This window comes from Ricinus communis, unplaced genomic scaffold (assembly GCF_019578655.1).
Source record: "Ricinus communis isolate WT05 ecotype wild-type unplaced genomic scaffold, ASM1957865v1 Ctg36, whole genome shotgun sequence".
Classification (NCBI taxonomy): domain Eukaryota; kingdom Viridiplantae; phylum Streptophyta; class Magnoliopsida; order Malpighiales; family Euphorbiaceae; genus Ricinus; species Ricinus communis.
Genome location: NW_025963470.1, coordinates 19,218 through 46,742, shown reverse-complemented (window position 1 = coordinate 46,742; position 27,525 = coordinate 19,218). Strand labels below are relative to the sequence as shown.

Sequence of the window (27,525 nt, the reverse complement as noted above, 5' to 3'; positions counted from 1 at the left end):
GAGATACTAAATAAACCTTTTTATACATATACTTGTAAAGCAAAAGAACTTTCCTAAGTTCGATTTTTTGAAAGATCAAAGTTACGAAGATAAACAAAAATACCAATTGAAAGAAAAAGTTCAATTGAGCACCTTTTATTTATTTTTATTTATCAATCATTTATCAATTGTTATCATTATAGATTATAGACAACACTCAAAAAATAGAATGATATGATATAGGTAGAGAAAGAAATCAATTTCTCATCCATGACATCTGCTTATATTCTCTTGATTCCGAATCGAGAAATTCCTTGGACAACTATAGAATAAAATAGAAAACTAATATTACAATAATTAAATATTAATTTATTAAATAATTAAAATAATTAAATAAATATATTCAATAATTAAAATAATTAAATAAATATTAATAAATAAATAAAACAATATTAATAATATTAATAAAAATTAATAAAAAAACTATATTATATAACTTCATTCAAAAGACTTTCTTGGAATCACTCTACAAATTAGTACAAAATAAAAAAATTGGAATATTATTTCTATTTTGATAGTTTTTTTTAGTTTATTTATTTAGTATTTGTATATTTGTATCAAATTTTTGTCTTTTTTACATTTTAAAATGAAATCGACCCTCTATTTTTCTTTAGAATACCTTTCCTTTTTACTTTTTTTTTAACTTTTTTCTATTTTTATTTTAAATTTGAATTTAACTTATTAGATTTATTAGTTGATTCATTCACATAATATCTCCAATCCAATACAATAAAATAAGAAGAAAAAAAAGTATCGCACGATCAAATCACTCAAAAAAGAAAATCTTTTTTTTATTACAACTAGATTCTAAGACTAGTAATTTCAATTATCCTTTTCTTTTCTAGATTTTACATTTTTCATTCCATATTATATTAATATTAAAATGAAAAAACATGTAGTTAAGTGTCAAGAAAGACCTTTTAAATCTAATACACAAATACGTGCATCACGAATATTAATTATTACAATTATTTTATCCTTGTTCTCCTTCTTTCTCTTTCATCAAATATTCTCTACTATTGGTACTTGTTAATTTAATAGATGACTAACTAATTCCTTAAAATGAAAAACAAAATGAAAAAGGGGGGGTGGGGGGGGGGGGGGGGGGGGGGTTGGGATAATCTCTTCTATAACCACAAAAGTCTTTGATTTCACATCCATTCACATCTAATTGAATTGCAGAAATATGATAATCTCCTCCATGAATTATTATTGTAACTCGTTGAACTCGCATTTTACCCGAGCTTATCTTATGGTACACAGTTCTACAACAACAAGAAAAAGAAAAGAAGAAAGAGATTACCTGAGATTTCATTTTGATACTGATTGAAGTTGCGTTGCTGGGTCAGAAGAAGGATAGCTATACTAATTCGGTATACTTTAAAGAAATCTTTGCTACAATATTAACAATCTCACAAAGATTCAATTTCAGTGAAATTGCATTTACTGATCTCATCTTTTACAGAATCAATCCCTTTTGATTGTACAAGAATATGTGGAACTCAGTATGTCTGGAAGCACAGGAGAACGTTCTTTTGCTGATATTATTACCAGTATTCAATATTGGATCATTCATAGCATTACTATACCTTCCCTATTCATTGTATGTTGGTTATCCGTCAGCACAGGTTTAGCTTATGATGTATTTGGGAGCCCTCGTCCAAATGAATATTTTACAGAGAGCCGACAAGGAATTCCATTAATAACTGGCCATTTTGATCCTTTGGAACAACTCGATGAATTTAGTAAATCTTTTTTAGGAGGCCTAATGACCATAGATCGAACTTATCCAATTTTTACAGTATGATGGTTGACTGTTCACGAACTAGCTGTACCTACCGTTTTTTTTTTTGGGTCAATATCAGGAATGCAGTTCATCCAACGATAAATCTAATCCCAATTAATTATAAAACTATGACACAATCAAAATGTTGAATTGAATCGTACCAGTCTCTACTAGGGTTATTACTTATTTTTATTCTTGTTGTTTTATTTTCTAATTATTTCTTCAATTAATAGAGGAAAAATAAAATAGTAGAATAATAAATAAGAATAGGAATTCTTTTATCCCATCGGAAGGATATCATCTAATAATTATCTATGACTGTTTATGTCTCTAGCACGACCACTTGATTAAATATGGAGGGAAGTGGGATAAATGGCCGATACTACTAGAAGAATTCCCCTTTGGATAATAGGTACTGTAACTGGTATTCTTGTGATTGGTTTAATAGGCATTTTCCTTTATGGTTCATATTTCAGATTGGGTTCATCCTTGTAAGTAGTAAGTAATCAGATGAACTAAGTTGTAGATATGAAAGCGTAAAAACTAAATGGACCCCCTCCTTTCTCTATTTGATTCGAAGCCGAGGGGGTCCATAATAATCATAATACTTTATTCATATAAGTGACAAAATAGATTGCCTTTTTATTATATTTCAAATATTTTAAAAAATTCTATTACACTTTTTTCTGGATCGTGTTTTTAAAAAGTAACTCCATTAATTGATTTAGAACATTTGTTTCTCGATAGTCTCTATCGATACTTTCAAAGTTCTACGAGGAATTCTTCGATTTCTTTTTCCTAGACGGCATAATATATATTTTCTATATTTCTGTCAATCCCATATCATACCAATTTTTCTATACTAATAGAACCTTCTTCTATTTATTTGAGTATCTCAAAAAGTTAAAATTGTTTTTTTTCTTAAGTTCATCGAAGAAGTTCTATTTGCTCAAAGAATTCCCCTTTCTTTTTTTGTTTGTCCGCTACTTATTTTTTACATAAAAAATTGAATTTATACGTATAAAATTGAAAAGGAAGTTATGACAAACCTAGAAAAAATAGAAGCTAAGAATTGTAATATTTGAGGAATGGGATCAAGAATCCTTATTATTTTGACACAAGAAAGGGATGTGGAAAATTCCTTTTCTTATGTCGAAAACTAGGAAGACGAATAAAAAAAGAAAAACTTCCTAGAATCCTTTGTTCTCCCTCATTTAGCCTTTGCTTTTCCGCTTACTTATCTTATGCTTAGTATCTAGTCAAATGGGATTCTATTAGAATAGAAAAAAGCTATTGATGCACTCTATGACAGTTAAATCTGACAATAATAAGATAATCACACCGCTCTTGTTTTATTTAGATTAAAGAAACACAAAAAGTGGGATAAAGTCAAATAGTCTTCTTACCAATATACATATTATGACTAGAAATGCGGTACAAATAATTCAAAAAATCTGGTAAAAAGAAATTTAGAATTTTTAAAAAGCAAAGAGCTTTTAATTATTTTTATTATCTGTAATTACCAACTGTTATTCGTTTTAAGAAATTGATGTTGATAAATTTATAGATCTAGAAATTCATTTCGAACAATTGAATCTTCTCAAACTATTTCTTTTTAAGAACCAAAAAGATTTGTGCCAAAATAACTGACACCAAGAAGAACAAAAGTCCTTTGGCACGTAATGGGTCTTGAAGTACTATTTCTGAATCGCCTGACGAAATCCACCCACGTTAGGATTACTCGTTAATGGTTGATCAAGTTTGATGGATTCGCCTTCTGAAACAAGAAGTTCTGGTCCTGGAGATATAATATCAATCACTTAACTTCCCTCTGACGCATCCGTTATGGTTATTTCGTACCCCCCCTTTTCTTTTCGTATGATTTTGCTTACTATACCTGTTGTTATAGCATTATAAACCATATTGTTACTCTTGCTCCCTTCGGGATAAATCTGACCCCTTCTCATGTTTTCACCAACATATATGGGATATCTTAAAAAGTGAACATCTTTCTTAGTGGCAGGGTCCGGAGAAAGGATAGGAAAGGTAATTTCACTATATTTCTGACCAGGAATAGGACCTATCACAAGAATATTTTTTTGTGGGGTGATAACTCTAAAAAAAGATAGATTTCCCATCTTTTCTTTCATCTTTGGCGAAATATGATTAGGAGGGGCTAATTCAAGCCCCTTAGGTAAAATAAGAACAACCCCCACATTCAAAGCCCCCTTTTACCATTAGCAAGAACTTGTTTCAGTTGCATATGTAAGGAATTTGAATGACTGCTTCAAATACAGTATCAGGAAGTACCGCTTATGGAACTTCAGTATCCACGGATTTATTAGCGAAATGAAAATTGCCACATACATATACCCAGCTATTTCATGATTTTCATAACCCCACGTGCAAAAATGGGATATGCATTTGAAATGGATGCCTAAGTTATTATATATATTATGAGCGATACGAAAATGGAATGAGTAATCTCTTGCTTTATCCAAGAAAAGGTCTTTCTAGTTTGTGTGGTCCAATTATTGATTCTGAAAATTTTTACAATAAAATTAGGTAGGTCGCTAGTAACGCGCCAATTATCTTTTACTAAAGCAACCTTTCGCGCTAGGCGCTCACGTTTTTTTCTGGGTGGAGGGGGCGGAAACGCGGGGGAAATGGAAACAACGGGGGGAACTAATAAGAGTAAGTTGTTTACTTAATATGTTGTTAGTTCACTTTGTAATGTTGTGTTTAGTTGTGTGGCTGGTCTATGTGTGTGTAAGCTTCCTACTGTATAATCAACCATCTTATCTGTCGTTGCCGGCTATCTCATCTTTCTTTCTTGATGCATGAGTTGGGCAAATAGAGATTGGAATTGGACCTATTTGTATTCATCCTAATTCCCTTTTGTTCTTTTATTATGATCTGTATGTAATGTTGTTGGTTCCAGGTTGTTAGTCCTTCGATGGAGGGGTTTGGTTTCTCAAAAATAAAATTTCCTTCCATGAAATTATATGAAATTTTATTTTAGATACTGCTATTTACTGAAATTTTTTTAGTAAATTAGAAAATATAGGAAAAGAATCCCTTGGATGTATAAAAAAAATAAATATATATATATTAACCAGAGTAAGATTTTGTTTGATAGTAAGATTTTGAATGTTTTGCTTTTATATTTTGTACAAAATGACAAACATTCTAATTGAATTCATGGATCATTTTTCAGTCATTCATTGAATGATAAATCACTACAAGTGACAGAGATACGCGATTTAAATAACAAAAAATCAAATATTTAAAAATTGTATCGAGGATGACTGTAAAAGTGGAAACAAGGCCAGATATAATTTGATCATTATGAGCAAATCCAAAATCTTTGTAGACTGAGCCAATCATTAGTTCCCAACCATGGGGTGAATGGAATCCTATACATAAATCGATTAATAAAAGAATGAAAAAGGCTTTTATTATGCTGCTTAAATTATATAGGAATTCTTGAACCCAAGAATTAAGAATAATAAGTTCTACATTACTTAAAATAGAATAACCACTTAGAATAACGAAACTGATTATATTTGTTGAGAAGTGCAAAATCGTATGGATATAATCCTCATGTGCATCTTGATCAATTGGATTGTTTCTTTATGAATTCCGATATAAAACTTTTATAGATGTGTTTCCGGATATTCCTTTATCATTTAGTCCAAGCAAACGAGTTCCTCTAATTCTATGAAATTTTCTAGAATACTTTTTTCTTGAATATCATTTATAAAAGTTTCGGATTTACTAGTATTACACCAATTAATAACCCAAGATTCCAAACTTTTATTAAATAAAAAAGAGATCCACCAGGGCAAAAAAACTATAGCTGTAAGATATAAGGGAAATAAATATTTTTTTTTTCGTCTGTGAATTTTTAATGAACCCATCTCCATATGATCTAATATTTTTATCAAGCATAAGTTCTATTATGAGGCTTTGAACTTATGAATCTATTCCCTAATTTTTATTTGTAAGTCAGCGGTTAGTCCTTGAATTTTGAAAGAATACAAAAAAAAATTATTTCTAAGTATCTTAATTGCTCAAATTCGGATTTCTAGATAAAAGAATTCCGTTCTATCAACATAACAGATATTTTGAAAAGAAAATGGCCAACTTACCCATATTCCACAGGAATAATTTAGAAAGATTTATGAAGAATATTGTGATGTGATAATAAAAAATGAGTGGCAAAAGCAAAATAAGACAGAAAAGTAATCATTCTAGATGGTCCAGCCCTTTGTTCATTAGGGAGGACAAAAGAAAGATAACAAGAAACGTCGAGAAAGGAAAGATAATTTACAAGATATGATCTATACATATCTAATGTATCAATTTCAAATATTGAAAATTAAAAGAGAATTTCTTTATTCTATATTTTATTCCGAAATGCTTTGTTTTGATCTATGAGATGGGTCTATTATTTCGATATATTACTTGTTTTGTTACTAAATTTATTGAATATTGAAATTGAATTTAGATACACATAAAAAAGATTTGATCTTATTTTAGAATTGTTCTGTATATATCCGTATATATATATATATATATATATATATATATGTCTTCTGGTTCATCAATATTATATTGTGAAATTTCAGTTAAGTTATGCTATAACTATAAAAAAAATGAAGACTCTTGGATTTTTTCGCTCCTATTAAGAAAATGTTCATTCTTCAGCTCATTTCAAAATACTTCAATTGGTACATGCAAAAAATAGGCCAATTCCGCTATCTTTTGCTCAATCTCTCGTGGAGTCAAATTCTCATCAGTACGAGTCAAAGGAATGGACCCTCGACCTCTGGTTTTCATATAAAGCACACGCCGAGCAAAAATACCCTCTTTCACTTTTATTCTAATAGACTGAATATCCTTCGTAAGGAATCAGAGTAAGATGCAACGATTTTTCCAGGAATCCCCAGTGAAAAAATACACACTATTCCTTCTTTTCTATTGAATCAATCATAACCACTACCTACATTCCACAAAATTATGCACCACGAATAAGAACTAATAAATAGATCTGCGATCCCATAGAAAGACATCACAATCCCTTGTGGAAAAAAAATTATTTACTAAGACGGAAATAAAGATATCAAATTTCTGCCAAGATAACTGAAATTCCAACCAATAAAAATCCTAATAAACCTAAAAAAAGTATAAAGGCCCGGCAGAAATTACTTGTTTTGCGAGACCCCGCTATAAGTTCTATCCATATACATTCTAATCGCCAACTAATACTAGATCCAATTGTTTTTTTATTTGAAGTAGGAGACTAGCCCAAATGAATTTAACTTTATTTTTCTTTTTGTTTCCCAATTAACTTTCATCAACACAGATTATTCTGGTGTGAATCTTTAGGAGGAATTCATCGAAATCATTAGATTAAAAAAAAGAGAGCTCAGCCCCCCATAGGATCCCCTATTTGCACATATATAAAAATATCAGCTTTGCTTTGCATTTCTTTCAGGCATCTGCTACTTATATATCAAATATAAAATAGTCCATTTACTTATATATCATATTTACGCCTGCATAAGAACTCTTTCATTTTCATTTATATTTGAAGGGAGCTGCTTGTATGTTATATCATATTATACTAAATTAAAGAGATATCCATATTATATTTGTATTATATTATGATCCAAATCTAAGTCTTGAAAAAAAAAAAGAAATGAAATCTACCACCGTTAGACCTAATTGGATTTAAAAACTCTTATTTTTTTGAACATGAAGAGATAAGGAAGCCATCGCAATTGCCGGAAATATTAAGCCCACTAAAGGCACAAAAATGGAGGGTAAGCTGTTGAGAATTGTCATAGAATGGGCACCTCGATTTAATATTTGTACCTGTTATTTAATTTTTATTATAAATTATATTATTTTTAATATTGTAATATATATTTAATATATTTATATGTTTTCATTTTTTTAATTTAATATATTTATATTTTAATATATTTATCTATTTTTATTATTTTATTATTATAATTGTTTTATTATTATTAATTATTATTTTATTCTATTAATTTAATAATTTAAATTAATTATAATTATATTTATATTAATTATTCTATTATTAGTTATTTAGTTATTTGAAATATTTCTTATAATCATTAAAATTCGTATATAATTATACTAAGTATATCTAAGTGAGTATATATAATATAATAAAGTGTAAAGAGCATAGAACTAACTAAATGACTTATTTATATTTCTACATGAAATATGATAATCCATTTATTTGTTATTCTTCTTTTATTATCTTTTTTTTTCTTGTCTTATAACTTTCATTTTTCTTTTTTCATTTTTTAGCTTTACTTTAATAGAAATATTTTAATATATTTAATATAAAATAAAAAAGAATAAAGAGTTTTTCCAATTATAAATTCCTCCAAAATTCGTTATAATTTAGAATCCGTCTATTTTTTTTAGTAAAGAAAAAGGGATTCCCATGAGACATATAAATATGTAAGATTCTATATTTTCTATGCATAGGTAAGAAAAGAACATGAAATTCGTTTTATTTATTATAGCTTACCCATTTTTTCACGGAAAAAGAATTCACTCTTTTTCTTGTTGATAGATATTTCTCAAATAGTAATTAGAAATATCGATAAAAAAATTATCTACATGATTCTTTTTACAATTTACTCTTATGTTATGTCATAAAAAAATTAAAAAAATGGATTTTTCCTTTGATTCTGCTAAAAAAGAATTACCTGCTCGCGAGAAATAAAAATGAATTAACTAATTTAAATTTAATTAACTCATTTTTATTTTTAATTAAGTAATTTAATTTAATATTTAATTAATTTAACTTCAGACTCTACTTGATTTATGATTCAAAGGAAAGAAATCATGGAACTGAAGTAACTCATTCAGAACGCCTTTTAACGGATTACGTGGTACGATTGAATTGAATAAGCCCTTATGGATAAAAATTCGGCTGATTGTGAACCTTCAGGTACTGTCTTATTCAATGTTTGTTCAATTACTTTTTTACCTGCAAATGCAATATAGGCGTTAGGTTCAGCAATAATGATATCCTCCAACATAACAAAACTAGCCGTCACCCGCCTGTTGTAAGAGATGTAAGGATTGATACATAAAATAACTTTTATTCAATCGATAATCATATAAAGCAGAAGATATTTTAGCTATTTGTATCAAGCTCAAACTTCCATTTTGCATGCACGCTCCTCCGGGAACACACACTAAAATAAGAGGTAAAAATTTATTGGTAGCATACTCGATCAAACGAGTGATTTTCTCGCCTACTACAGATCCCATACTACCCCCCATAAAATGAAAATCCATAACCCCAATTGCTACGGGAGTGCCATTTAGTTGACCTGTGCTGTTTGAATGGCCTCGATTAATCATGTCTTTCTTTAATAAGAATCAATACGATCTTTATAAGGTTCCTCTTCTGGATGAAATTCAATGGGATCCAGAGATACCATATCTTCATCCATAGGATCCCAAGTTCCTAGGTCAATCGAAAGTTCAATTCTATCTGAACTACTCATTTTCAAATGATATCCACGTTGTTCACAAATATTCATTCTTGACTTAAAAAATTTCTTTATAATTTAATCCATAACAACTTTCGCATTGAACCCACAAATGCTTGTATTTTTGAGTTATAGTTATATCGAGATCATTAGAAATTTCTCTTCTAGTTAAATCACTACCATTAGTACTAGTTCTTAGACTAGAACTCTCGCTTTCACAACTATTTCTACTTTCACCACAAATGTAACTATAAATTGAACTTTCGCCGTAATTGTAACTACTAATTAAAATATAACTATCAATACAGACTTGAATGAAGATAATTGTCAATGCAACTACTGATGTAATTCTTCCAACTATATTTAGTATCATACATATAATGATCATAGTAGGAATCGCCACTCCTAGACCCATTATTCAGAGAACCAGAATTCCAATAACTATAAAAATAACTTTCTAATTCACTCAGAAAAGAATGATCAGTGTCAATCTAAAAAACTTGATTTTCAATATCAAAATATATGGAATAATTGTCCCTATTATTATCCCTAACTAAAAAAGTTTCATTAGCCCCGAAATTTTGAATGTCTCTAGCGCCGTCTAAACGATCAACATTATTGTAACTAGAGCTGTCACTATTACTCCAACTATAGGTGTTTTTATCTGTATCATTTAGAATCGGGTCTTCACTTGCACTAGTATTTTCAAGAGGACTAAAACTATCTATCAATTGACTTAGCCTACACCTGTATCCTAATTCCACATTGGATAAGATCGAATTGAACTGCTGTTTTTCTATAGAACTTTCTTTCTTGCTGCTATTTACATTTAAATAAATAGATGAATAGTCATTCGATGAAAAATCATTGAAATATTTCATTTCCTCTCTATATAAGTTTATAGATCCGATTATTAGGATTATTATAGGATCATTAACTAATAAGGGGGGTGGTATTAAAAAACGCTTATCTTTTGCTTTTTTTGTAAGAACCTGGAGTATCGCTTCACTATATATGATATGTTTATGCCAAAATCCCGTTTTCCATTATTTTTCAATTAGAATAAGTCTGTCTAAATAGAAATAGAAAAGGAATTTGTTATATTGTGTCAAATTCGCATCGAGAAAAGTAATATTTTTCTTCTTCTAAATTTTTTTTTTGTAAAATCACGTTTATTAATCTATTAATAAGTTTCTATTCCAACATGGAATGAAAAGGACAATATACAGGATGGGTAGAAGAAGTTGTGATACTGGGCTCGACCCATGATCCAAAACTAGGGAATATAAAAGAATACACCAGTCCTATAGATCCTTAGGATTAATTGTGGATCCAAAATAACAATAGAAAGGTTTGAGTTGCTTAGTCTTATTTCTTTTTTAAATCTTGTATATTTAGTTAAATATGTATCTATAAAAAATGTATACATATACAAAATATATACATATACAATAGGATCCTTGTATGTATTAGGATCTTTGTATTCAGCTCAATCCTTTTAGTAAAAGATTGGTCTGAGTTTAATTGTAATTCAATTAAGAGAATGAACATCAATTAGTAGATTACAAAGTATCCATTGCTGGGAATTCAAATTTAATCTCCTTCCATACTTCACAAGCAACAGCTAATTCAGGACTCCATTTGCCAGCTTCGTGAATAATTTCATTACCCTCGCGAGCAAGATCACATCCCTCATTACGAGCTTGTACACATGCTTCTAGAGCTACTCGATTAGCTACGGCACCGAGTGCATTTCCCCAAGGGTGCCCTAAAGTTCCTCCACCGAGTTGTAGTACGGAATCATTTCCAAAGATCTCGGTCAGAGCAAGCATATGCCAAATGTGAATACCCCCTAAAGCTACATGCAGAACACCAGGTAGAGAGACCAAATCTTGAGTGAAATAAATACCGCGGCTTCGATCTTTTTCAATAAAATCATCACGCAATAAATCAACAAAGCCTAGAGTGATGTCTCTTTCCCCTTTAAGTTTACCTACTATGGTACCAGCGTGAGTATAATCTCAACCAGACATACGAAACGCCTTAGCTAGTACATGAAAATGCATACCATGATTCTTCCGTCTATCAATAACTGCATGCATTGCGCAGTGAATGTGAAGAAGTAAACCATTATCTCAGCAATAATGAGCCAAGGTAGTATTTGCAGTGAATCCCCCTGTTAAGTAGTCATGAATTACAATAAGAACTCCTAATTCTCTAGCAAATACAGCCCTTTTGATAATTTCTTCGCATGTACCTGCAGTAGCATTCAAATAATGTCCTTTGATTTCACCTATTTTAGCCTGTGCTTTATAAATTGCTTCGACACAAAATAAGAAACGGTCTCTCCAATGCATAAATGGTTGGGAGTTCACGTTCTCATCATCTTTAGTAAAATCAAGTCCACCACATAGACATTTATAAACTGCTCTATCGTAATTCTTAGCGGATAGCCCCAATTTAGGTTTAATAGTACAATCCAATAGAGGGCGACCATACTTGTTCAATTTATCTCTCTCAACTTGGATGCCATGAGGCGACCCTTGGAAAGTTTTAGTATAAGCAGGAGGGACTCACAAATCCTCCAGATGTAGGGCGCATAGGGCTTTGAACCCAAATACATTACCCACAATGGAAGTAAACATGTGAGTAACAGAACCTTCTTCAAAAAGGTATAAGGGGTAAGCTACATAAGCAATAAATTGATTTTCTTCTCCGGCAACTGGCTTAATGTGGTAGCATCGTCCTTCATAAAGATCAAGACTGGTAAGCCCATCGGTCCACACAGTTGTCCATGTACCAGTAGAAGATTCAGCAGCTACTGCAGCTCTTGCTTCCTCAGGTAGAACTTTAGGTTGAGTAGTTACTTAGAATGCTGCCAAGATATCAGTATCTTTGGTTTCATATTCAAGAGTATAATAAGTCAATTTATATTCTTTAACACCACCCTTGAACCCAACACTTGCTTTAGTCTCTGTTTGTGATGACATAAGTCCCTCCCTACAACTCATGAATTAAGAATTCTCACAACAATAAGGTCTACTCGACATGAATTAGGAGTTAATCAAACCCTTCACAGGTATCTTTCACAAAGTTATCAACTAATATTATCAACTAATCAGAATTTTTTTATTAGACCATGGTATTTGATTCACCAAATACCTCATTATTGTATACTCTTTCATATATATGGTGCAACCCAATCCTTGTTTTTTTCTTTTTCAAGTTTCTAATCCTTAACTTTTTTGAATCGAAATATCTAAATAATAAGAAATTTCCTCTGGACAGTGATATATGTTGTATATGTAAATCCTAGATGTGAAAATCGGCAGAATTCATCTATGAAAAAAAGAAAAGAATAATAATAGCTAGATGTAAATCGATATGCTGAAATAAAAAAAGAAGGGCCCACGATATAATTAATGAATTATAAGTTCATGTTTGAATTCCATAGAAAATATGGATAGTATTATCTATAATGATAGACAAATGAAAGGCTTCCTCAAGCCTTCTTTTTATGTTTCTTATGCATCCACTTACTTAATATTCTTAATCTTTACTTAATATTTATTTATATTTTAAAAATGAGTTAGTTGAACTTGAAAACTCACCCATTGAAAATAAGTAAACAATTGAATTGGACTTGTTAGCTGGTATCAACGAAATCCAATACGAACTTCCATTTTTCTTTTTTATTGAATTAATCAATCAACTTGTCGTCGAACATTTATTTTGGACTAGAAAATCTTTTCTAAAAAAATTTTTACATATTTTTTTTATTATTTTTATTATTTTATTATGAGAATCAATCCTACTACTTCCGGTCCGGGAGTTTCCACACTTGAGAAAAGAACCTCATGACACTCAAATCATTAGGTGCTAGATGTAGCTTTCCCCGGAAAGATGCCTAATATTTACAATGCTCGTAGTTAAGGGTCGGATACTTGGTCAAGAAATTAATTTGACTTGTGAAGTACAACAATTATTAGGAAATAATCGAGTTCAGGCTGTAGCTACGAGCGCTACAGACAGTCTAATGAGAGGAATGGAAGTGATTGACACAGGAGGTCCTCTCAGGTTCCCTGCTCATGGGCGACTCTAGGACGAATTTTCAACTTGGAGAACCTGTTGATGATTTAGGTCTTGTAGATACTCGTGCAACATCCCCTATTCATAGATCTACACCTGCCTTTATGCAATTATATACAAAATTATCTATTTTTGAGATAGGAATTAAAGTAGTAGATCTGTTAGCCCCTTACCGCCGTGGAGGAAAACTCGGACTATTCGGGGGAGCTAGAATGGGTAAGTACTTATTATGGAATTAATCAACAACATTGCAAAAGCTCATGGGGGCGTATCCGTATTTGCTGAGTAGGCGAACGTACTCGTGAAGGAAATGATCTTTACATGGAATTGAAAGAATCTGGAGTAATTAATGAAGAAAATATTGTAGAATCAAAAGTAGCTCTAGTCTATGGTCAGATGAACGAACTATGAACTTCCGTTTTTCTTTTTTATTGAATTAATCAATCAACTTACCGTTGAACATTTATTTTAGATTAGAAATTTTTGTTAGAAAAAATTTCGACATATTTCTTTTATTATTTTTATTATTTTATTATGAGAATCAATCCTACTACTTCTGGTCCGGGAGTTTCTACACTTGAGAAAAAGAACCTGGGGCGCATTACTCAAATCATTGGGCCGGTGCTAGATGTAGCTTTTCCCCCGGGAAAGATGCCTAATATTTACAATGCTCTGGTAGTTAAGGGCCGGGATACTGTTGGTCAAGAAATTAATTTGATTTGTGAAGTACAACAATTATTAGGAAATAATCGAGTTCGGGCTGTAGCTATGAGTGCTACAGATAGTCTAATGAGAGGAATGGAAGTGATTGACACAGGAGGTCCTCTCAGTGTTCCTGTTGGCGGGGCGACTCTAGGACGAATTTTCAACGGGCTTGGAGAACCTGTTGATGATTTAGGTCTTGTAGATACTCGTGCAACATCCCCTATTCATAGATCTACACCTGCCTTTATACAATTAGATACAAAATTATCTATTTTTGAGATAGGAATTAAAGTAGTAGATCTGTTAGCCCCTTATCGCCGTGGAGGAAAACTCGGACTATTCGGGGGAGCTAGAGTGGATAAGTAATTATTATGGAATTAATCAACAACATTGCAAAAGCTCATGGGGGCGTATCCGTATTTGCGGAGTAGGCGAACGTACTCGTGAAGGAAATGATCTTTACATGGAAATGAAAGAATCTGGAGTAATTAATGAAGAAAATATTGTAGAATCAAAAGTAGCTCTAGTCTATGGTCAGATGAACGAAGTACGAACTTCCGTTTTTCTTTTTTATTGAATTAATCAATCAACTTGCCGTCGAACATTTATTTTGGACTAGAAACTTTTTTTAGAAAAAATTTCGACATATTTCTTTAATTATTTTATTATGAGAATCAATCCTACTACTTCTGGTCCAGGAGTTTCCACACTTGAGAAAAAGAATGCAGGACATTAAAACTCTTTCATTGGTAGGTGCTAGATGTAGCATTTCCCGGAAAGATGCCTAATATTTACAATGCTCGTAGTTAAGGGCCTGGATATCGTTGGTCAAGAAATTAATTTGACTTGTGAAGTACAACAATTATTAGGAAATAATCGAGTTCGTAGGTTTCAGCCACGTAGCGCTACACAATCTAATGAGAGAATGGAAGTGATTGACACAGAGGTCTCCCCTGTTCAAGTGTTGGCGGGCGACTCTGGGACAAATTTTCAAGGCTTGAGAACTGTGATGATTTAGGTCTTGTAGATACTCGTGCAACATCCCCTATTCATAGATCTACACCTACCTTTATACAATTAGATACAAAGTTATCTATTTTTGAGATAGGAATTAAAGTAGTAGATCTGTTAGCCCCTTATCGCCGTGGAGGAAAACTCGGACTATTCGGGGGAGCTAGAGTGGGTAAGTACTTATTATGGAATTAATCAACAACATTGCAAAAGCTCATGGGGGCGTATCCGTATTTATGGAGTAGGCAAACGTACTTGTGAAGGAAATGATCTTTACATGGAAATGAAAGAATCTGGAGTAATTAATGAAGAAAATATTGTAGAATCAAAAGTAGCTCTAGTCTATGGTCAGATGAACGAACCCCCAAGGGCTCGTTTGAGAGTTGGTTTAACTGCCCTAACTATGGCGGAATATTTTTGAGATATTAATGAACAGGACATACTCCTATTTATCGACAATATCTTCCATTTCGTCCAAGCAGGATCCGAAGTATCCGCCTTATTAGGTAGAATGCCTTCCGCTGTGGGTTATCAACCTACCCTTAGTACCGAAATGGGTTCTTTACTAGAACAAACTACTTCTACAAAAGAAGGGTCCATAACTTCTATTCAAGCAGTTTATGTACTGCCGGACGATTTGGTGACTACCTCTCGCATGACATTTGCACATTTAGATGCTACTATTGTACTATCAAGAGGATTAGCTGCTAAAGGTATCTATCCAGTAGTAGATCCTTTAAATTCAACGTCAACTATGCTCCAACCACATTTCCTTCTCTAGTTCCTTGGCCTTGGTAGCTTCAACTTCCTTACTTGAATCTACCACGAATATACTTACCTGACCGCAACGTGATTGCATTCCCATGCTCTGTTGGGTTGGACTCTAAATTGCTAGGCAAAGTCCTTGGCTGACTCTCAGCCATCATCTTAGAAATCTAGCCTATCTGATTCTCTAAATTTTGTATGGAGGCCTGTTGATTTCTAAAAGTTATGTCCATCTACTGAAACCTGTTCTCTGAAGTGGACACAAACTTCATCATCAACTCCTCTAAATTGGGCTTCTTCTCTTGGTTCTGAAGGAGTTGAGGGAGAACGGTCTGATGTTGGGGCTGCTACTAGTGCAACCTCTGAAATCTTGGTGGACCCTGGCTATTGTTATTTCACTATCCAAAGTTAGGATGGTTTCTCTAGCCTGGGTTGTTTGTGTTTCTGTAGGGGTTATTCTGCTGCTTGGGCGCATTTCCCATATAATCAACCTACTCATGGTCAGCAGAAGAAAATGAAGAAGAAGCAAACATACCTCCTGCATTACAGTTTGCACTACGGCATGGTGGCATCTGAAGTTGGTCGATCTTCTTAGCTAAAAGCTCCACCTGAGCTGCCAAGGCTGATGTAGAATCTACCTGGTTCCCCACTCCCTACTGTCCTGGCCTACTCCTAGAAGACTGACACTAATATGTGTTCATGGTCATCTCCTTAATTAAGTTATAGGCATGCTCTGGTGTCTTACTATTGATGGCCCCACCTACAGCTGCATCCACCATTAGCCTCGTGGTTGAGTTCAAGCCACTGTAAAAAGTCTGCACCTGCATCCATAATGGCAAACTCGGTTTTGGGCAACATCTCAGTAAGTCCTTGTACCTCTCCTACGCATCATAAATGCTCTCATTATCAAACTGCACAAACAAAGAAATATCATTACGCATCTTTACAGTCTTAGTAGGAGGAAAGTACTTATAAAGAAATTTCTCAACCAAAGAATTCCATGTGGTGATGGTGTTAGCTGGTAGGGACTGTAGCCATCTCTTTGCTCTATCCCTCAAGGAAATGGAAACAGCCTAAGCCGAATGGCATCATCGGTAGTCCTATTAATTTTGAAGGTATCACAAATCTCCAAGAAGTTCGTGATATGGGCATTAAGATCTTCACTGGGTAGCCCCCAAACTGTATGCTCTGCTGCACCATCTGAATGACATTTGGCTTAATTTTAAAATTATTCGCTGCAACAGGTGGCCTTAATATACTAGTGTGCGTCCCATCCAAGGAAGACATTGTTGTTGCCGTCTCCTATGTCTACTAGTGTATGGATAAGAATCTCAATTTGCTCCTCCTCCTCTACTTCTAATCACTTCTTTAGCTGCCTGAGGGATCGCTATGGTTCGAGCAAAGGGTCTACTAATGCAGGATTAAAACTCCTGGTCATAAACTACTTGAAATGAACAAGGCAACAACAAACCAAACAAATAAATGAATGAATAAATGAATAAAAAGCAATGATAAAAATAGAAAAGAAAAATGGCTAAAGTAACAAGCAAATTTCAATCTAGTTTTCAAAAAAAGTCCCTAGCAACAATGCCAAAAACTTGATGAGATGCTTATGCAACCACAACTAAGGCAATGAACCTATCAATGCAGCCTATCACAATGGCAAGTATTAAAAATACCGTATCCCTTAAGAAAATGAAATCCTAGAGTTACTACTTCATTCCTTGTTATCTAGCTAAAAATTAATAAAGAAGGTTTCTAAATTTACTAATGACTAAAAGCTAATTTTGACTGTACTGCGATAATGAATGGGCAAAGAGAATAATGAAGACAAGAAATCTAACCTAAAGAGTACCTAGACTAGTTGGCAACCAAAGGATAATAGATTGTTGAGTCCGATTATGCTACCCGTGGATGGGTTCTAAACTAAATTCGGTTTCCCTCTCGAGACAACCCAATTCCTAAACCTAAGAACCTAAAGTTGGAATCTCTTCCTAACAATTGATTATTAAGTTACCCTTAAGCTTTAATCCACCTCTATTAAACTTTGTTAATTCTTAATCCGACAAATTAATTAACCTTATCTCTAAGTGAAAATTGACTTGTTCTTGAAATTAAATTTCAAACAAAATTAAAATTTCTCAATTGCTAAAAGAATTCTATAATAGTAATCAATACATTCAACGTAACAAAATTAGGTCTTTATTATTAATTGCAAAAAGAATACAAGAAAAGAAACTTCAAACAATCTTAATAGTTAAGTACAAAGCCAACATAGCAGGGAACCCCAATATGTTTAATCAATATAGCTACATATGTTTATGTCTAAAAAAGAAATAGGAATTCAATTACAATGAAAGAATAAAGAAATTGAAACATATACACCTTTTTCTAGAATTAGATGAACAGCTCAAAGCCTTGATCTACACTGCAATTGATCTCGGAAATGCCTCTTGATTTGCTCCAAAACTCCTCTTCATTCTTCCATCCACTCCCAAGAGTCACGAATCTGATGTCAAAAGATGGAATCAGTCTCCTGAAAGCCGCCTCGGGATGTCTGAAATGTGTCTAGAAAAAAAACAAGGGAAGATGAAGAGCAAAATCGATGATTCCTTCTCTTTTTCCTCTCGTTCAATTTTATACTGTATGCAAATACGGGCGTGTTCCAATCCCGTGTTCCTCAACATGGGCCATTTCCAAGCCGTGCTGGTCTTCAAATGACAAAATGAACTGAATCGAGCACGAGTGTGTTCTGGCCCGTGTTACCAACACGGGCCGTGCTCTAGGGCATGTTACCCTAAACAACCGTGTTACTTCAAAGTGCTTAAGCTACACGACCTAGAATTTCTAGACGGGCTCAAACACGGGCCGTGTTGACTTTGCAGAAGTCAACCCAAGGTCAAACGCCTCTGATTACATCCATTTTCGCCTGGAATTTATCTAAAATTGCTTGAACAATGATGATAGACCTATAAAATCTCCTAGAATACAAAAGGACACAAAACAAAGTTGATCTTGGAATAACAACACAATAAATGCTAAGAAAATGCACTATAATATGTAAGCAAACATGTGTAACACATCAGCTCTAAACAAGAACTAAGAATAGAGTATAAACTCACAAAATATGTTAATCATTAATCAACCAATGAATTTGAAAATTCATACTAGGCATTGGATTGGTGCCTATGATTGTCGCTTCCACGCGCTTTCACTCAACACTCGTACTTATGCTCCCTAAAAAAATAAAACCATTATATTAGACAAAGATTAGAAAAAGAGGCATAGAACAAACAAACAAAATGAGAAAAATAAGTAAGATTTTGAATCTAATAAGGAAAGAAATCACAAGTGCTTTATTCTCTTCTATACAACTAAGCATAAGGATCAAATCAAATTCATTTAAACACAAGGGCAGATAAAAAACACAAAAGAATGAAAGGACATGAGCGACAAGTTTATTTTCACTAGCGTGAGTGCTCATAAGTTCCAAAGTTCTTGAAAGAACCAATAACTTAATTTCCCACAAGTTATTACACTAAAATAATATGCTAACTTGCCTCAAGTAGCATTAGTTTTATATTTTGAAGCCCTCATTCCATAAGAAAAAGAAACTAGAAGATAAATTTGAATAAATAAATAAAGAAATATGGATAAACTAAAGTCAAATAAAGAACCAGAGAGTAGTTGACTGGGCAACAACTCTCATGATCCCAAATTTCATAAGCCAACTTAACAAAAATAAGGGAAAATTAGCATGGGACTACCTATGCTTGGATTAATTGAAAACAACATGATTTCTCTCTTACAAGCATGGATTTAGATCAAAGAACTAGAGAGTAGTTGACTGGGCAACAACTCTCGTGATCCCAAATTTCATGAGCCAACTTAACAAAAATAAGGGAAAATTAGCATGGGACTACCTACGCTTGGATTAATTGAAAACAACATGATTTCTCCCTTGCACGCGTGGATTTAGATCTCCTGCTTGATTATTTAGGAATCATAAGAATGCAATTGACAAGCTTGACCGGTGGTATTGAGGCGTGACTTGATGATCAAGCAACATGAGATTCAAATCGACACTTATAAGGGAGAAATCATGCTGCTTTTGATTAATACAAGCAGGAATGCACACGTTTTGATGTTTAAGAGGCATTTAATGAAGTAAATTAGGCTAGAGTGTTATTAGGTACGCCCACGTGAAACTAACCTTGTTTCGTTAGGGAATCATTGGAGACAAGCTCCATTAGGGAATCATTGGAGACAAGCTTCATTAGTGGCATTGGAATGTGACTTGATGATCAAGCAAGACGAGATGCAAATCCAAGCGTGCGATGGAGAAATCATGTTATTTTGATTAATCCAAGCGAGAATGCAAATATTTGGATGTTTGGGATGCATATAATGATGTAATTTGTGTACCCACAAGAATTTTCTCTTATTTTTTGTTAAGCTGGCCCATAAAACTTGAGACTACGAGAGTTGTTAGCCAGTCAACTCCTCTCTGATTCTTGATTTGACTTTAGTTTATTCATATTTATTTATTTATTCATATTTATTTAGTTTCCTACCTTGCGGAGAAATAAGTTGATATGGGACCTTCATGAATAAGCTTGAGAACCCCTTTTGAATTGTGGACCCCCAACACATTAACATGAAAACCATAACTTGATTTCCCGCAAGGTAGAAAACTGAAATAATATACTCATTATCATCAAGTATTCAGTTGCATGTGGTTTTTATAGTGCGAAAGCCCTCATTCTATAAGAAGAAGAAATCATTTTTAGTTAATAATCTTCACAATCTTTTGATTGGTTAGATAATAGGAATAGCGTAGTAGCAGTAGTTTCTTAGTTCCCGTGGGATAGGATATTGATACTTGTCAGGCTAGATTACATTCGATAGATGCACTTGCATGTAGATTGCTAGTCATGTTAGCGAACCATCATGAATCAAGGCTACTCCTTAAAGATTTTAGATCCTTTGAAAATTCATCATTCAAATCTTAATGTAATTGTCTTTCCAACTTCTTTGGCTCAGGTTTAGGATTATAAAAAAATTTTGACCGACACTTTTCATAATGATTATCTTTCTTTTGTCCCCATAATCTATCATAAGATTAATAAAGAAGATCTCAACGTCCTCTAGCAAACTCTTCTTGACAAAACATCTCACATAAAACTCTACTATTCTTGTAAAAACTAAATCAATTAATTATCAAACAATCAAAGTTATAACTATTCAATAACCAACGAATCAAATTTAAAACACACACAAGAACCCAAAAACATCAAAATTAACCTAGACTTGATGAACAAGATTAAGCCTCTACATAATGAAAGATACAAAAACAAAGGTAATAAAAGGCTAACTAAGCTTAATAAGTGAAGAAAATAAAATACCTATGATTGTCGGTTCCTAGAGGAATAAGGAATGATGGAGATCCTAATGGTACAAATCCTGAATCTGAATATTTAGGCGTTCCTTGATTCTCGGAAATCCCTTTTTTCTCTATAAGATTCATCCATGATCATTTAAAGAATGATATCAATACTCGTTCAATTGATTTTCTTTCTTCATATTTTTCCAAGCATTGGATCAATGCCTATGATTGTTGATTCCACACGCTTTAACTCAATACTCCAGTTTATGCTCGCCAGCTAAAACTAAACCAACATACAAGACATAGGTTAGAAATAGAAGAACAAAAGAAAATAATAAATGAGAACATAGATAGGATTTCTGATTTGATAAGAAGAAATCATAAGTTCTTTATTCTCTTCCAAGTCGAGCGTAAGGATAAAATTAAATTAATTTAAACACAAATGTAGACAAACAGCACAAAAGAAAGGAAGAACGTGTATAATAAGTTTAAGTTTGCTAGTATGGGTCTTCATAAGTCTGGAAAGTTCTTGAAAGAAGCCGTAACTTAGTTCTTTGCAAGGTAGAAAACTTAAATAATATGCTCACTAGCCTCAAATAATCAATTGCATGCGATATTCATAGTGCGAAAGCCCTCATTCCATAAGAAGAAGAAACTATAAGCTAACTATGAGTACATAAATAAAGAAAGATGAATAAACTAAAGTCAAATCAAGAACGGAGAGGAGTTGACTGGTCATCAACTCTCATAGTCCCAATTTTTATGAGTCAGCTTAACAAAAACAAGGGCAATTTGCGTAGGGCTACCTAATAACAATCCAACCTAAATTACTTTATTATATGCATCCTAAGCATCAAAACGATTGTATTCCTGCTTGTATTACATTTGCATTTATAGAAAACAATATGATTTCTCCCTTATGCACGTGGATTTACGTCTCCTCCTGCTTGATCCCATTTGTTATTAGGTAGAGAGAAATCATGTTGGTTCTGATTAATTCAACTCAGAATGTGTGTTTTGATGTTTGGGATGCTTATAAAGAAGTAATTCAGTCAGGGTGTTATTAGGTAGGCCCTTGTAGAATTTTCCTTATTTTCATTAAGTTGGCTCATAAAATTTAGGACAACGAGAGTTGTTGACTAGTCAACTCCTTTTCGGTTCTTGATTTGACTTTAGTTTATTCATCTTTCTTTATTTATTTATTCATATTTAGCTTCTAATTTCTTCTTCATATGGAATTAAGGCTTTCGCACTATAAATATGAATGCAACCTAGTACTTGAGGATATTGAGCATATTATTTTAGTTTCTACCTTCTAGGAAATCAAGTTATGGGTTTCTTTCACGAACTTTGCGGACATATGAAGACCAGCATTAGTGAACCTAGACTTATCGCTCATGTCCTTCGTTTCTGTTGTGTTCTTTGTCTACCCTTGTATTTAAATTAGTCCAATTTGACCCTTACACTTAGCAATGGAAGAGAGTAAAGAACATGCAATTTTTTTCCTTATCAAATCTGAAATCCAAACTATGTTCTCATTTGTTCGTTTCTTTTATTCGTCTCTTTCTAATCTACATCTTGTATGATGGTTTGGTTTTATTTGGCGAGCATAAACAAAAGTGTTCAGTTAAAGAGCATGGATGTGACAATCATAGGCACCAATCCAATGCTTGGACAAATGCAAAGAAACAAAATTAATTGATCAAGTATTGACATCATTCTTTGAATGATCACTAACGAATCCTTCGGAGGAAAGAGGGAATGCGAAGAATTGAGGTACGATCAAATATTCTGATTTAGGATTTGCACCATTGGGATCTCCATCATTCCTTATTTCTATAGGCATGAGGACTCCTGATGACATAAGGATTGGTATAAGGAATCATGGGAATGCAATTAATAAGCTTAACCACTGGCATTGGGGCTTAACTTGATGATCAAGCATGACGAGACGTAAATCATGTTTTTAATAAATCTAAGCGTAATACAAGCGGAATTCTATCATTTTATTGTTTGTGATGCATAAAATAAAGTAATTTGGGTCGAACTATTATTAGGTAGGCTAACGTGAGTTTACCCTTGTTTTTCTTAAGCTAGATCATAAAATTTGGGACTACGAGAGTCATTGACCAGTCAACTCATCTCTTATTCTTGATTTGATATCATTTTATCCATCTCTCTTTATTTATTTATTCATTTTTAGCTTCTAGTTTCTTCTTTTTTATGGAATGAGGGCATTTGCACTATAAAAACTGCATGTAACTGAATACTTGAAGCTAATGAGCATATTATTTCAGTTTTCTAGCTTGCGGGAAATCAAGTTATCAGTTCTTTCAAGAACTTTGTGGATTTATCAACACTCATGCTAGTGAGCATAGACTTATCCATCATGTGATTCATTTCTTTTGTGTACTTTGTCTACCCTTGTATTTAAATCAATTTGACTTGATCGTTACGCTTAGCCATATGGCAGAAAATAAAGAATTGTGACTTCTTTCCTTATCGGATCCGAAATCCTACTTATGTTCTCATTTTGTTTATCTTTTTTGTGTCTCTCTTTATAATTTTTGTCTAATACGATGGTTTAGATTTATTTAGCGAGCATAAAGAGGAGTCTTGAGTTAAAGCACATGGAAGCGACAATCATAGGCATCGATCCAAGGCTTGGAAAAATGCGAAGAAAGAAAATTAGCTAATAGAGTATTTATATCATTCTTTAATTGATCACAGACGAATCTTTTCAAGGAAATAGGGAACGCTGAGAATCGAGGCACGCCCAAATATTTTGTTAGGATTTTCACCATTGGGATCTCCACCATTCCTTATTCCTTTAGGCATGAGGACTTTTAATGACATAAGGATTCGTATAAGGAATCATGGCAACACAATTGACAAGATTGACCAGTGACATTGGGGCTTAGCTTGATGATCAAGCAGGACGGAATGTAAATCCACGTGTGTAAGGAGAAATTATGTTGTTTTCAATAAATCCAACTGCAATACAAGCCTGAATATGAGTATTTTGATGTTTCAGACGCATATAATAAAGTAATCTATGTCGAAGCGTTATTAGGTAAACCCACGTGAATTTTTCCTTATTTTTGTTAACCTGGCTCATAAAATTTATGACCACGAGAGTTGTTAATCAGTCAACTTCTCTCTTGTTCTTGATTTGACTTCATTTTATTCATCTTTCTTTATTTATTTATTCATCTTTAGCTTCTAATTTCTTCTTCATATGGATTTAGGGCTTTCGCACTATAAATCTGCATGTAACCAGATACGTGAGGATAGTGAGCATATTATTTTAGTTTTCTACTTTGTAGGAAATCAAGTTATAGGTTCTTTTAAGAAATTTACGGACTTATGAATACCTGCACTAGCGAACCTAGACTTATTGCTCACGTCCTTTCTTCCTTTTATGTTCTTTATCTAACCTTGTGCTTAAGTCAACTCGATTTGATCCTTATGCTTAGACATGGAAGAGAATAAACACTTGCTATTTCTTTCCTTATCGAATCCAAAATCCAAACTATGTTCTCATCTATTCATTTCTTTTGTTTGTCTCTTTCTAATTTATGTCTTTTATGATGGTTCTGGTTTTATTTGGGGAGCATAAACACGAGCGTTGAGTGAAAGCTCATGGAACCAGCAATCATAGGCACCGATCCAATGCTTCAATGAATGTGAAGAAAAAATATTAGTTGATCGTGTATTGATATCATTCTTCAAATGATCACAAAGGAATCTTTTGGAGGAATGAGGAAACGATAAGAATCGAGGCATGCTGGTTCTGGATTTGCACCATTAGGATCACCATCCTTCCTTGTTCCTCTAGGCGCGAGGGCTCTTCATGACACAAGTTTTAGCGTAAGGAATCATGGGAACACAATTGACTTGACCGATGACATTGGGGCTTAGCTTGATGATCAAGCAGGATGAGATGTAAATCCACGCGCATGAGGGAGAAATCATGTTTTCGATCAACCCGTGCATAATACAATCAGGAATGTGAGTGTTTTGATGTTTGGGATGCATATAATGAAGTAATTTGGGTCAGAGGGTATTAGGTAGGCCCATACAAACTTTCCCTTATTTTCATTAACTGGCTCATAAAATTTAGGACTATAAGAGTTGTTGCCCAGTCAACTCTTCTCCGTTCTTGATTTGACTTTAGTTTATTCATGTTCTTTGTTTATTTATTCATATTTAGCTTCTAGTGTCTTCTTTTTATGGAATAAGGGCTTTTGCATTATAAAAACCACATGCAACTGAATACTTGAGGCTAATGAGCATATTATATCAATTTTCCACCTTGTGGGAAATCAAGTTATGGGTTCTTTCAAGAACTTTATGGACTTATCAACACTCGTCCTAGTAAGCATACACTTATCCTTTACGTCCTTCCTTTTTTTATGTTCTTTGTCTATCCTTGTGTTTAAATCAATTCAATTTGATCCTTATGCTTAGCTATATGGAACAGAACAAAGAACTTGTAATTTCTTGCCTTATCGTATCTGAAATCCTACCTATGTTCTCATTTTGTTTTTCTTTTATGTCCTTCTCTCTAATCTTTATCTAATAAGATGGTTTGGTTTTTTATTTTAGGAGCATAAAAATGAGTGTTGAGTGAAAGCGTGTGGAAGCAACAATCATAGGCACCAATCCAAGGCTTGGACAAATGCAAAAAAAGAAAATTAGTTGATCGAGTATTGATATCATTCTTCAAATGATCCCAGATGAATCTTTTAAAGGAAAGAGGGAATGCCGAGAATCGAGGCACACTCAAATATTTTGATTCAGGATTTGCACCATTAGGATCTCCATCATTCCTTGTTTCTCTAGGCACGAGGACTCCTGATGACACAAGGATTGGCATAAGCAATCATGGTATTGTAGTTGATAAGCTTGAGGAGTGGCATTAGGGCTTAGCTTGCTGATCAAGCAAGAAGAAACATAAATCCACGTGTGTAAGGGAGAAATCATGTTGTTTTCATTAAATCAAAGCATAATACTAGCAAAAATGTGAGCATTTTGATGTTTGGGACACAGAATGAAGTAATTCGGGTTGGACTGTTATAGGTAGGCCCATGAGTTTGGGACGCATATTTTTGTTAAGTTGGCTCATAAAATTTGGGACTACGAGAGTTGTTAAGCAGTTAACTCCTATCTCGTTCTTGATATTAGGAGTGTAAATGACATCAAGAATTCAAGTGACATGGAAATCCTAATCTAACTAGGATTCAAACAATCAAAAATCACAATCAAAGGGTCTTTAGAAGGGTTGAAATGGGGCTTAGGTATAAGTATGGAAATTTAGGAGTGAGGTGTTAATAATTTTTGGACATTTTGCAATGCCTTCCCCCAATGTCAGCTCAAAAAGGACTAAATGCCAAACAAAGGTAATTAAATTCACCAAAGTTCCAAAATCTCTAAAACAAGATGCTCAGAAGGTGAAGAATGAATGAATACTCAATAAAGTACTTTTTTTAAGCAATAGATTTTTATTTTGGATTAAAGGGAGCATCTAAACTAAATTTTTAAGCGACTTAGTGAATTCAAAGTACTCATAAAACTGACATTTTATCCAACAACTCAATGAACACATTATGAAAATTCTAGAAATAGAGTAGGGATCAACCGATGAAAGGCTTAACAAAGTGTGATGATAAAATAAAAATGATAAAAATGAAGAAAGTGAATAGGCTCAAACTTGGCTACAAGGGTGAATCCTGAGTGCTCTTATCATTTCATAACATTTGATTGTTCATGCGACCTCAACAAGCATTAATGAGCAAGTTCTAGAAATAAGAAGAGTACAATGCACACTCAAACAAGGAAAAAGGATTATTTATGATGTATGCTCAATTAAGTTCAAAAACTCACAATTTAAGTGTGTACATTTGCATAAGGTGTCTAAATACCGTCAATCAAATCATCATTTAATTAATTCATATATAAAACACAACAACTAATCAAATTCAAAGTAACTGACTTAAAAAATGGTAAAGTAACACTGGTTTAACCCAGCCACTATGACAAACTAAAAATTGCTTAATAATATTCGAAAAGCAACAAACAACAAGGATGAAAAATCTCATGTTCAAAATCATAACTATCAATCTTTCAAAGATAAACAAAAAGCTAACATCATCAATAATATAGTATAACAATCAGAAAATATAAGAAAAAGAAAA

At 33.0% G+C, this 27,525-nt stretch overlaps 1 non-coding gene and 5 pseudogenes across 1 annotated transcript; 3 read left to right on the top strand and 3 right to left on the bottom strand.

The window, feature by feature from the left end:
- Positions 1-3,394: 3,394 nt before the first annotated feature.
- On the bottom strand, positions 3,395-9,387 carry LOC125369007 (annotated as a pseudogene).
- LOC125369006 lies at positions 9,293-10,253 on the bottom strand (annotated as a pseudogene).
- Positions 10,254-10,892: 639 nt separating this feature from the next.
- LOC125369002 lies at positions 10,893-12,715 on the bottom strand (annotated as a pseudogene).
- Positions 12,716-13,170: 455 nt separating this feature from the next.
- On the top strand, positions 13,171-13,872 carry LOC125369005 (annotated as a pseudogene).
- An 85-nt stretch (positions 13,873-13,957) lies between these two features.
- Positions 13,958-15,958, top strand: LOC125369004 (annotated as a pseudogene).
- An 821-nt stretch (positions 15,959-16,779) lies between these two features.
- LOC112534950 lies at positions 16,780-16,886 on the top strand. Its single transcript, XR_003079162.2, has one exon. It is a non-coding gene; the product is annotated as a small nucleolar RNA R71 (small nucleolar RNA).
- The last annotated feature ends 10,639 nt before the right edge of the window (positions 16,887-27,525 follow it).